This window comes from Schistocerca piceifrons, chromosome 8 (assembly GCF_021461385.2).
Source record: "Schistocerca piceifrons isolate TAMUIC-IGC-003096 chromosome 8, iqSchPice1.1, whole genome shotgun sequence".
NCBI lineage: Eukaryota > Metazoa > Arthropoda > Insecta > Orthoptera > Acrididae > Schistocerca > Schistocerca piceifrons.
In genome coordinates this window covers 484,516,587-484,526,542 of record NC_060145.1, presented here as the reverse complement: position 1 = coordinate 484,526,542, position 9,956 = coordinate 484,516,587, and the positions used below count along the sequence as shown (strand labels likewise).

The 9,956-nt window shown below is 43.5% G+C and overlaps 1 non-coding gene across 1 annotated transcript; it reads left to right on the top strand.

The window, feature by feature from the left end:
* The first annotated feature begins 1,413 nt into the window (after nt 1-1,413).
* On the top strand, nt 1,414-1,487 carry Trnav-uac. Its single transcript has one exon. It is a non-coding gene; the product is annotated as a tRNA-Val (tRNA).
* The last annotated feature ends 8,469 nt before the right edge of the window (nt 1,488-9,956 follow it).

Genomic DNA, 9,956 nt, shown 5'->3' with positions numbered 1-9,956 from the left:
TGTGTTCAGAAAGCACTTCGGAAATATTACGGAGAGTTTCGAATTCTGTCACATCGAGTGTAGAGTTAAGAGTAATTCAGTGGTGCGAACTATGCTGGCTAACTTCATGTTTCACGTATATCCTGGAATATGTGTTTTGAACAGTTACATTAAGTCGGGACATTAAATAATCTTGATTAGAAGCATACTATTCTGAAGATTGTCGTATGGATTTCGTTCTATACTTAAAAAAGGAAAAAAACCGTGGCAGACACAAACAAATTGCGAACAATTGTGGGCGTTTTAAGACCAACAAACATACGAACTTTTGCAGTTCTTCATTTCTCAATTGATCGTATCATAGGATTTAGATCTCTTTGGTGGGTTGTTCCGAGTAAGAGCCGATGCATTTTATAGAAGAATACACGAACTATTTTATCATAAACCGTGTTTGCCTTTACTGCTTTACGTCATTATCTTGTAACCTCCCCCTGTAATATGGTACTAATATTTTATTCGTGCATTTGTTATGAACGATATCAAGAAAACATAAATAAAAACCAGATTACTTGTTGCATAGGTACATGTTATACTACGAATTTAGGTCAATCTAAAGCGGAATTTGTAGGATAACTAATTTTCGTGGCACAACATTAACATACAGAAACTTGTAAAAGTATTATTACGCAATGGACAAACTTTCATAGACACAAAACTTCTTTATTGTATCAGTGCATTCCGTAATTATGTCCGCCCCGATAGCTGACGTCAGCGTGACGGACTGCCGCCCTAAAGGGCTCGGTTTCGATTCCCGGCTGGCTCGGGGATTTTCTCCGCTCAGGGACTGGGTTGTGTTGTCTTCATCATCATTTTATCCCCATCCGGCGCGCAGGTCGCCCAATGTGGCGTCGAATGTAATAAGACCTGCACCAAAGCGGCCGGATCTGCCCCGTAAGGGGCCTCCCGGCCAATGAAGCGAAACGCTTATTTCCATTTCCATTCCGTAATTTTACGATAAACGTAAATTACATAAATGATGACTAACTGAAACCCTCAGCTGCCGACAGGTGTTGTTGATATACCTCGATGTGGACAGCTGAAAATGTGTGCCCCGACCGGGACTCGAACCCGAGATCTCCTGCTTAGATGGCAGACGCTCTATCCATCTGAGCCACCGAGGACACAGATGAATAGCGCGACTGCAGGGACTTATATACATAGTTAAAGGCTACCCAGCCATTGACCTTCGTCTGTGCGAATGCGCACAGGTTTCCCAAACTCTTACGGAAATCGCCAAAGCGTGCGCGAGTAATGAGTGAATGGGCAAATGTCTATAAGATACATCACATATGTAGAATTGTGGGCAGTTGGGAATGTGAGTCTCACGGGGAGCGTGCAAGGAATAAGTCCCTGCAGTCGCGCTATTCATCTGTGTCCTCGGTGGCTCAGATGGATAGAGCGTCTGCCATACAAGCGGGAGATCCCGGGTTCGAGTCCCGGTCGGGGCACACATTTTTAGCTGTCCACATCGAGGTATATCAACAACACCTGTCGGCAGCTGAGGGTTTCAGATAGTCATCATTTATTCCACGGAGAAGCTGCACGGTCGTCAACAGTATTCTGTTCTTCCGAGAACAGTTACTGACTTCATATATATACGTAAATTACATACTTTGTAGCAGATATTCAGAATAAACGTTACTGATAATAAAGAGAGATCGCAAACTTCTTTTATCTCAACAAGCCACCCTAAATCTTGGATTTTTTATAATCCGCACCTTGTTCTATGAATTTTAGTGGAAGCGTGGATTTATTGGTTAGGCTTAGTGTTTTGCCGTAATTTTGGCACCAAACGTCACCCAAGCATTGGGAGTTGAAAATTAACCGAGACACTCAGCATCGTTACAATTGCATGCCCGCAGTCTTTTAGAACTTACGACGGTTGTACACTACCGGCCATTAAAATTGCTACACCATGAAGATGACGTGCTACAGACGCGAAATTTAACCGACAGGAAGAAGATGTTGTGATATGCAAATGATTAGCTTTTCAGAGCGTTCAGACAAAGTTGGCGCCGGTGGCGACACCTACAACGTGCTGACTTGAGGAAAGATTCCAACCGAGTTCTCATACACAAACAGCAGTTGACTGACGTTTCCTGGTGAAACGTTGTTGTGATGCCTCGTGTAAGGACGAGAAATGCGCACCATCACGTTTCCGACTTTCATAAAGGTCGGATTCTAGCCTATCACGATTTTGGTTTATCGTATACTACATTGCTGCTCGCGTTGGTCGAGATCCAATGACTGTTAGCAGAATAAGGAATCGGTGGGTTCAGGAGGGTAATACGGAACGCCGTGCTGGATCCCAACGGCCTCGTATCACTAGCAGTCGAGATGACAGGCATCTTATCCGCGTGGCTGTTACTGATCGTGCTGCCACGTATCGATCCCTGAGTCAACACATGGGGACGTTTGCAAGACCACAACCATGTGCACGAACAGTTGGACGACATTTCCAGCAGCATGGACTATCAGCTCGGAGACCTTGGCTGCGGTTACCGTTGACTCTGCATCACAGAGCGCCTGCGATGGTGTACTCAATGACGAACCTGGGTGCACGAATGGCGAAACGTCATTTTTTCGGATGAATCCAAGTTCTGTTTACAGCATCATGATGGTCGCATCCGTGTTTGGTGACATCGCGGCGAACGCACATTGGAAGCGTGTATTCGTCATTGCCATACTGGCGTATCACCCAGCGTGATGGTATGAGGTGCCATTGGTTACACGTCTCGGTCACCTCTTGTTCGCATTGATGGTACTTTGAACAGTGGATGTTACATTTCAGATGTGTTACGACCCGTGGCTCTACCCTTCATTCGATCCCTGCGAAACCCCACCTTTCAGCAGGATAATACACGACCGCATGTTGCAGGTCCTGTACAGGCCTTTCTAGATACAGAAAATGTTCGACTGCTGCCCTGGCCAGCACATTCTCCAGATCTATCACCAACTGAAAACGTCTGGTCAATGGTGGCCGAGCAACTGCCTCGTCACAATACCCTAGTCACTACTCTTGATGAAGTGTGGTATCGTGTTGAAGCTGCATGGGCAGCTGTACCTGTACACGCCATCCAAGCTCTGTTTTGACTCAATGCCCAGGCGTATGAAGGCCGTTATTACGGCCAGAGGTGGTTGTTCTGGGTACTGATTACTCAGAATCTATGCAACCAAATTGCGTGAAAATGTAATCACACGTCAGTTCTAGTGTAATATATTTGTCCAATGAATAACCGTTTATCATCTGCATTTCTTCTTGGTGTAGCAATTGTAATGGCCAGTAGTGTACGAAAAGTAATGCCTCCATGTTTGTAACTTGGGTTTCGATGAGAACATTTGAGTAAATAAAACGCAGAAATAATCTTCAGAGCAGCCTATTTAATAAGGTGCTCACTTTTCCACATAATCGCTAGACAATTGGGTGCACATCCGCCAGCGATATACAAGTTTTCTTCAGCCGTCTTGGGAGATGTCGGCAGTCTGTTCCCACAACTGCAGTTTTCTCAGCTTGGTCAGCGGCAGCATGTGTCCGCTGGTCTTCTTTCGCAGACTGCGGGACCAAATGGTCACCAGGTCTGGAAAGTATGTAGGACGCTGACCAGTATTAGAGGTTCTCGTATAGTGGCGTGCGGAGTGTGTATGGTCCGCCATTGCCAAACATTTCCCTTTTCTTCACGGACCCTTGCAAGTAGTATGAAAGTTCGCAGCGACCTGGTGTACCAATCTGATTATATTGTTGTTTCAATTTCAAGGAAATCAACACGAACAACAACATTTTTAGTTCCAAAATAGTCACGACATAATGTTTCCAGACAGACCGCTCATTTATGTCCATTATTGCATGGACTGACGTTTCATCTCCTGTCAAAATTGTATTCAGAAGGACCTCACTTCCATTCACGCATCGTAAGAGGATTTTCTGACTAATTTCAAGTCTGCAGTTTCACTTCAGGTGGCAGCATCTCCGGTTCCTGCCGTGCACAGATCTTCCGACAACCAAACAGAAGGACAATATGACAGACATGTTGTTGTGAAATGCCTGTTATGCTCCCAGAGAAGCGGACCACTCCTAATCGTCCTCACTAGTTTCATGCAAATTTATGGCGTATGCAGGGCTTGGCCAGAAATGAAAGCGAGAGAGATGGGAGATCCAGATGATCCAGAGTTTTCGCAAAATAAAGCTGTACTTTTGGCTCGGGACTGGCGAGACATGAGCGATTTGTACTAGCGTATTTTCCAGGCAGCGTCTGGCGCAGAGGACACAGTACAGAACCGTAATCCGCAGGTCGTGAGGTCGAGTCTTCCTTCAATTTCTTTTCCTTTTTTCTCATTTTTACGATATTCACATTGCAAATAAGCCGAAATAATGTTCAGTGTATTGTATTTATTAATTTCCATAAACGAGATGAAAAGAAAACGCAAAAGTAAATTTATATTTGCAAATAAATTCTCAATAAAATATTGTAATTGCAATGTACAGCATTCTGCATTCCTTTAGTTTCCTTTTGTCCACTGAGTAGCTCTCGCCAGCAGGAGGCGAACAGTACTCCTGGTGCAGGTAAAGTCGGCCCATCGACCGTTGTGGTCGACGGAGCTGCCTGGTATATCTACGAGAGAGTACTGGCTCTTTTGGACCGAGGATTCAAGAAACGGCGCATAAGTAAGCTGCAAGCTACATGAATGTCACCATTACTTCATCAAAACGTGAGAAATTTGCAACAGCCTTATAAAAAATTTTTTTGACTGATGTGATGATGGATCCCTACGTGCGGGAGACCAGATTCTTCTATTAACTGAGTCACGGGGAAGGCAAACAAGTTCACAGTTATTCGGCGAGACTTTTCGAGCTAGAGGAGGACTGCCATCGAGTAATATTTAAGTGATCCCCCCCTTCCCCCCAATATGCACTCAGCTAGTGGAAATGGAAATGATCGTTTGGCGTCATTGGCCGGGAGGCCCTTTGCAGGGCAGGTCCTGCCGCCTTGGTGGAGGTCTTGTTACATCCGACGCAACATTGGGCGACCTGCGCGCCGGATGAAATGATGATGAAGACAACACAACACACAGTCCCTGAGCGGAGAAAATCTCCGACCCGGCCGGGAATCAAACCCGGGCCCCTTAGGACGGCAATCCGTCACGCGGACCACTCAGCTATCGGAGCTAGTGCAACCTGTGAGGTCTGCTTTTATTGTCAGGTAAAATATTTTATCAGAAAGCTTCAAAAGTTCTCTCATCGTGGGAGATAAAGTAATGACGTTTCCAGAAGACTGCATCAAAATGCATTCCATTGTGCCTCACCAGCTATCCTCTCCAACATGTGGCGAAATGGTTCGTTGCGCGTCATTTGCCGAAAACTGTGCGGTGTGGGAGAACCTTTTACGAATCTAAACAAAGTTTTTTTATGTATAGATTAAAGCTGACCATGTGATTGTTAAAATCCGACGTTTGTAACGTGGCGTAATGCCGAGAAAAATACTGATTCCCGCACGTGTAAATCTGTAAAATAATAAAAGTTTCTAATTTTATATACTAAAGGAGACTGCATGATTATCGGATAGTTCCAATTCATCAGATAGTAAGGTTTCTAATCAAGTAACGACTGCACTATGTCGGAGGTGGCAGGAACTGTTAAGTATTGGTCCGCTGAGGCGCGATTTTGAGTTTTGCCGCAGTACGAAGCGTGATTTCTGGTGAAGTGGTTGCCTAAGTGAATTCGGAGTCTGGAAATATTCTGCAGAGTTCTCCATATGCGCAGACATTGACTAAATGTAAGTGTATACGGTTTTATGTTATATATAGTGGAAAAGCTTATAGTTTCAACTTCTGAACAATAGTTCGAAATAATGTGTTTGTTGAAGGCTGTCTTTGTTATATGCTGGTCTTTCATTTCAAGCGTGGGTACCTTTTATCGGATAGTGGGACGGTTCTAATTACCAGGTATCCGATAGTTGGCTTAGCTTGCTTTTACTTACATTATATTTCTTTTGTAGATATCATTGTCCAAGCCAATCAAGAAAAGGAAACAATGGGACCTGCAAACAATGTTAGTAACAGTAAATGTCTTTAGAGAGAAGAAATGTGGGTATTTGAAAGCAGCAAAAATCTACCATGTTCCAAAATCAACCATAGAAGACTACGTAAAGAACAAAACTGAAAATATTGAAAGTTTGGTTTACAAATACCAGGAAAATGTTGTGTGCTAGGAAATGACATATAAGAAGAATTGGTACATTATTGTAAACTAGTGGAAAGTAGGTATTTTGGATTACAGTCATGTGACGTAAGGCAACTTGCTTTCCAATTAGCAGTGAGGAATGACCTCGAACATCTGTTCGCACTTTCAAAAGGAGCAGCGGGAAAAAAATGGCACAGAAATTTTATGGAGTATCATCCCTGTCTTAGTTTAAGAATACCAGAGTCCATTGCTTTGGCTAGAGCTAAAGGTTTTTCAAAGAAAAACGTTGATTCCTTTTTAAACCTTCTGGAATCTGAGCTAGAAAAGATCGGTTTCAATCCTGCCAAAGTGTTAAACGTAGATGAAACGGGAATAACCGTTGTTCAAAATCGACGTACAAAAGTTATTAGTTTAAAGTGCAAAAAGCAGGTAGGAAGTCTGTTATCACAAGCAAGAGGTTCGCTGATGACATTGGTAACTTGCATGAGTGCCGAAGTGGAATTGTTGGACGGTTGTCCTCCAGGAACAGTTGCAAGCTGTCACACCTCAGCATGGATTCAGCTCCATATTTTTACAGAATGGTTCAAGCATTTCTTACAATTTACAAAACCATCTATCAACAGCCCAGTTATATTGATACTGGGCGGGCATTTCTCCCACACGAGGAACATCGACGTGATTGAATTGTCTTGGAAACCACCATACACAACACACAAACATTTGTATGTGATCATTGTAACAAATTAAGTAAGTGATGCACGGTAAACAAAGTAAGGTTTTTGTATGTTATCTATTAAAAGTACTTAAAAGGTAAAGTTTGTTTCTTCTTATATCGAATTGTACTTAATCCTAAGTACGACGCGATAATTGGAACCCGAATTTAAAAAAATCGAAATGCTCATAAATCAGAGAATGTGACCAAAATAACCTTGGTAAGATCTTGGTAAGATATCTTTTATTGGGATGCTTGTGGCGTGTGGAAGTGTATTTTATTTTAACATAGTGTGAAATAAAGTACATCAAATATAATCATAAAGAAAAGTATGCAATAATCGGCCATTCTCCCCTATATTCTTCTGGTTGTGAGCTCTGCAACATCCATGTACTAATTTATATTTACGTGACAAACCCTATTTTTAGGGCTATATTTTAATTTTGACAAATGGATCTATGCAGACATTTGTAAAAACGGCGATGATACATCAGTCCATACTAATGTAAAATTGCCACCATCTGAAGAGGACAAATTTAAATTTGTTGAAACCTAGGTAAAGATTTCTTTATCCATTGCAACTGGTCGACTGTTTATAATTTTATTACGTGGAACCGTTGCTGTTGTGTGGCTATGTTTAAAATACTGTTCTGTACTTTATTCACTGCTCCAGCCACTGCCTACAAACGATGCTAACATAGACGGCTCACGCTTCGCCAAGAATTCCATTTTTTTAAGCGCTTGGCTATCTGGATTTCCTACTTCTGTCCCTTTAATTCCTTGCCAAGATCTGCCTATACCAGAAATTTGGACGAAATCGGTCCGCTTGAGAATGATATGACGGTCGCCCTGAATCAGTCGATTAGCGTTTTGCTTGTTCAACTCACTAGCTGCTGTCACAGTACGTCCAATTCCTTCAGGTTGTGACGCAAGTCGGACGTTCTCGCCACACCGTTTTTTAAACTTGCTGAATCAATTACACTTAGCGCTAACATCAAAACAATTTCCATACACAGGTTGTGCTCTGATAAATTTCTTTTTCGATGATATCTTCTGCTGTCAAGAGTTCGATGGCAACACGTTGGTTAAATTATATTGACCGACAGTCAGCACATGGCTTCATTCTTTACACTATAACAACATAAACGGTAATTGCTACAGTTTCCCGACACCTTGAGCTGTAGAGTACTGAATAACTCAGTACTGGTGCATACCAGTGCTGCCACCTGCTGAGTAATGAAGAATGTTCGAGCATTACTTTTCATTCGACCCAGTACCATTGCCCTCATTTCGCTGCTGTTGTTGTTGTTCGCCTTGAAGACACTGTCAGCTCCATTCGAGTTACCTCCCAGGTCGTTGACCATCTTTGTCAGTAGCAGTACAGACACTGACGCGTAGCATTTCGACAGTCATCTGTCACTGGCCAAGTCGGTAAGTTTATCGACGAAAGCGCGTATTTTTGTTCCAATTTTTAACCAGCGAGAAAACCGACAGAGTCTCGCATAGCGCGAGAGGTGTTTTCGTGCGCGCAAGACTTTAATACGTTTCGTCGCTGACCGTGATCGCTGGAATAAGGCTGCGGTACAATTTCGAGCTTACGATGAAACCCTCCACAGTCTCTATCAGGAAGAAATGAAGATATTACTGTCGTGGTTGCTGTTCTTGCGGCCATTTATAGCCCATAGACGGCTTGTGGTTGGCTCGGCGTACATTGGCAATATGGCGTGCTGTCATAGGAACGAAAACAGCTCGGCGTATTTCTCTGCTCTTCTCTGCGTCGAGAGGTCGCTGGCACTCACCACTGACTTTATAGACGATGTCTGGGTTCTCGAACATTGTAATTTCTGCTGCTTCCTCAATATGAGAAACTCAGCGACGTTCAAGATTGTAAATGCATCACTCATTATTTTGTGTTTATTTGTGAGACTATTCAGCAACTTATGATTTTTCAAGTTTCGTTTCTTAATGTTCCTTTGGTGCGCTGTGCTGTGGTCGGCGATAGTACTGGTAGACTGACGAGTGTAATTGCTTGCGCACTCACAAGGATCCTCATAACTCGCAAGCCCCTGAGATCGGGACTGCCCTTAGTGGGGCGGACACAGCATCTCTTTCTCAGGTGGTCGGAATATTGGGTTCGTGCCTCATTTTCCAAGGACCCTACCTGTTCTTACAGGTATAGCGCCGCAGAAAAGAAAAAGTACTAAATCTTCACGTGATCGTTGAACATTTTCGCATTTTAGTTTCTTCATAGCCGTAATTTTACGGCTCGAACCCGATAGACTTTCTCCCGGAACAGATACTTCATATAATTAATTGCCCAGTCTAGGTGGTCGTCCAAGTTACAACACTCTTAATACACACTGACCGAAAAATCGCAACATCAAAGAATAATTAATGAATAAAATTTCGTGAATAGATTTGTCTCGGTAACGTTTGTAAAGGCTTAACGTTGCAGAATCACAGGTTAAACTAAGCGCGAGATAAGCCATTGCAAATGTGAAATGCTAGTACATTAGTAACTGGTGTAAATTCCAGAATGTTGAATGCAAGCATGCAAACCGGCATGCATTGTGTTGTCCAGGTGGCGGACGTCAGTTTGAGGGATGGAGTTCCACGCCTGTTGCACTTGATGATGATGAGGTCCCATACTCCGAGGAGTGTAGGGGACGATGCGGGAGACCCGCACCGTTGTACTAGGCTAGGTCCTTCCTCCGACCGTAATGGGGGTGAATGATGATGATGATGAAGACGACACAACAACACCCAGAAATCTCGAGGCAGGAAAAATCCCTGACCCCGCCGGGAATCGAACCCGGAACCCCGTGCGCGGGAAGCGAGAACGCTATCGCAAGACCACGAGCTGTGGACCACTTACTCGGTCAATATAAGGACGGTTAATGCTGTTTGTGGATGACGCTGGAGTTGTCACCCAATGATACGTCATAGTCCTCGACTGTAGAGATATCTGGTGATCGAGCAGGCCAAGGGAACATGTCGACACTCTGTAGAACATGCTGAGTTACAACA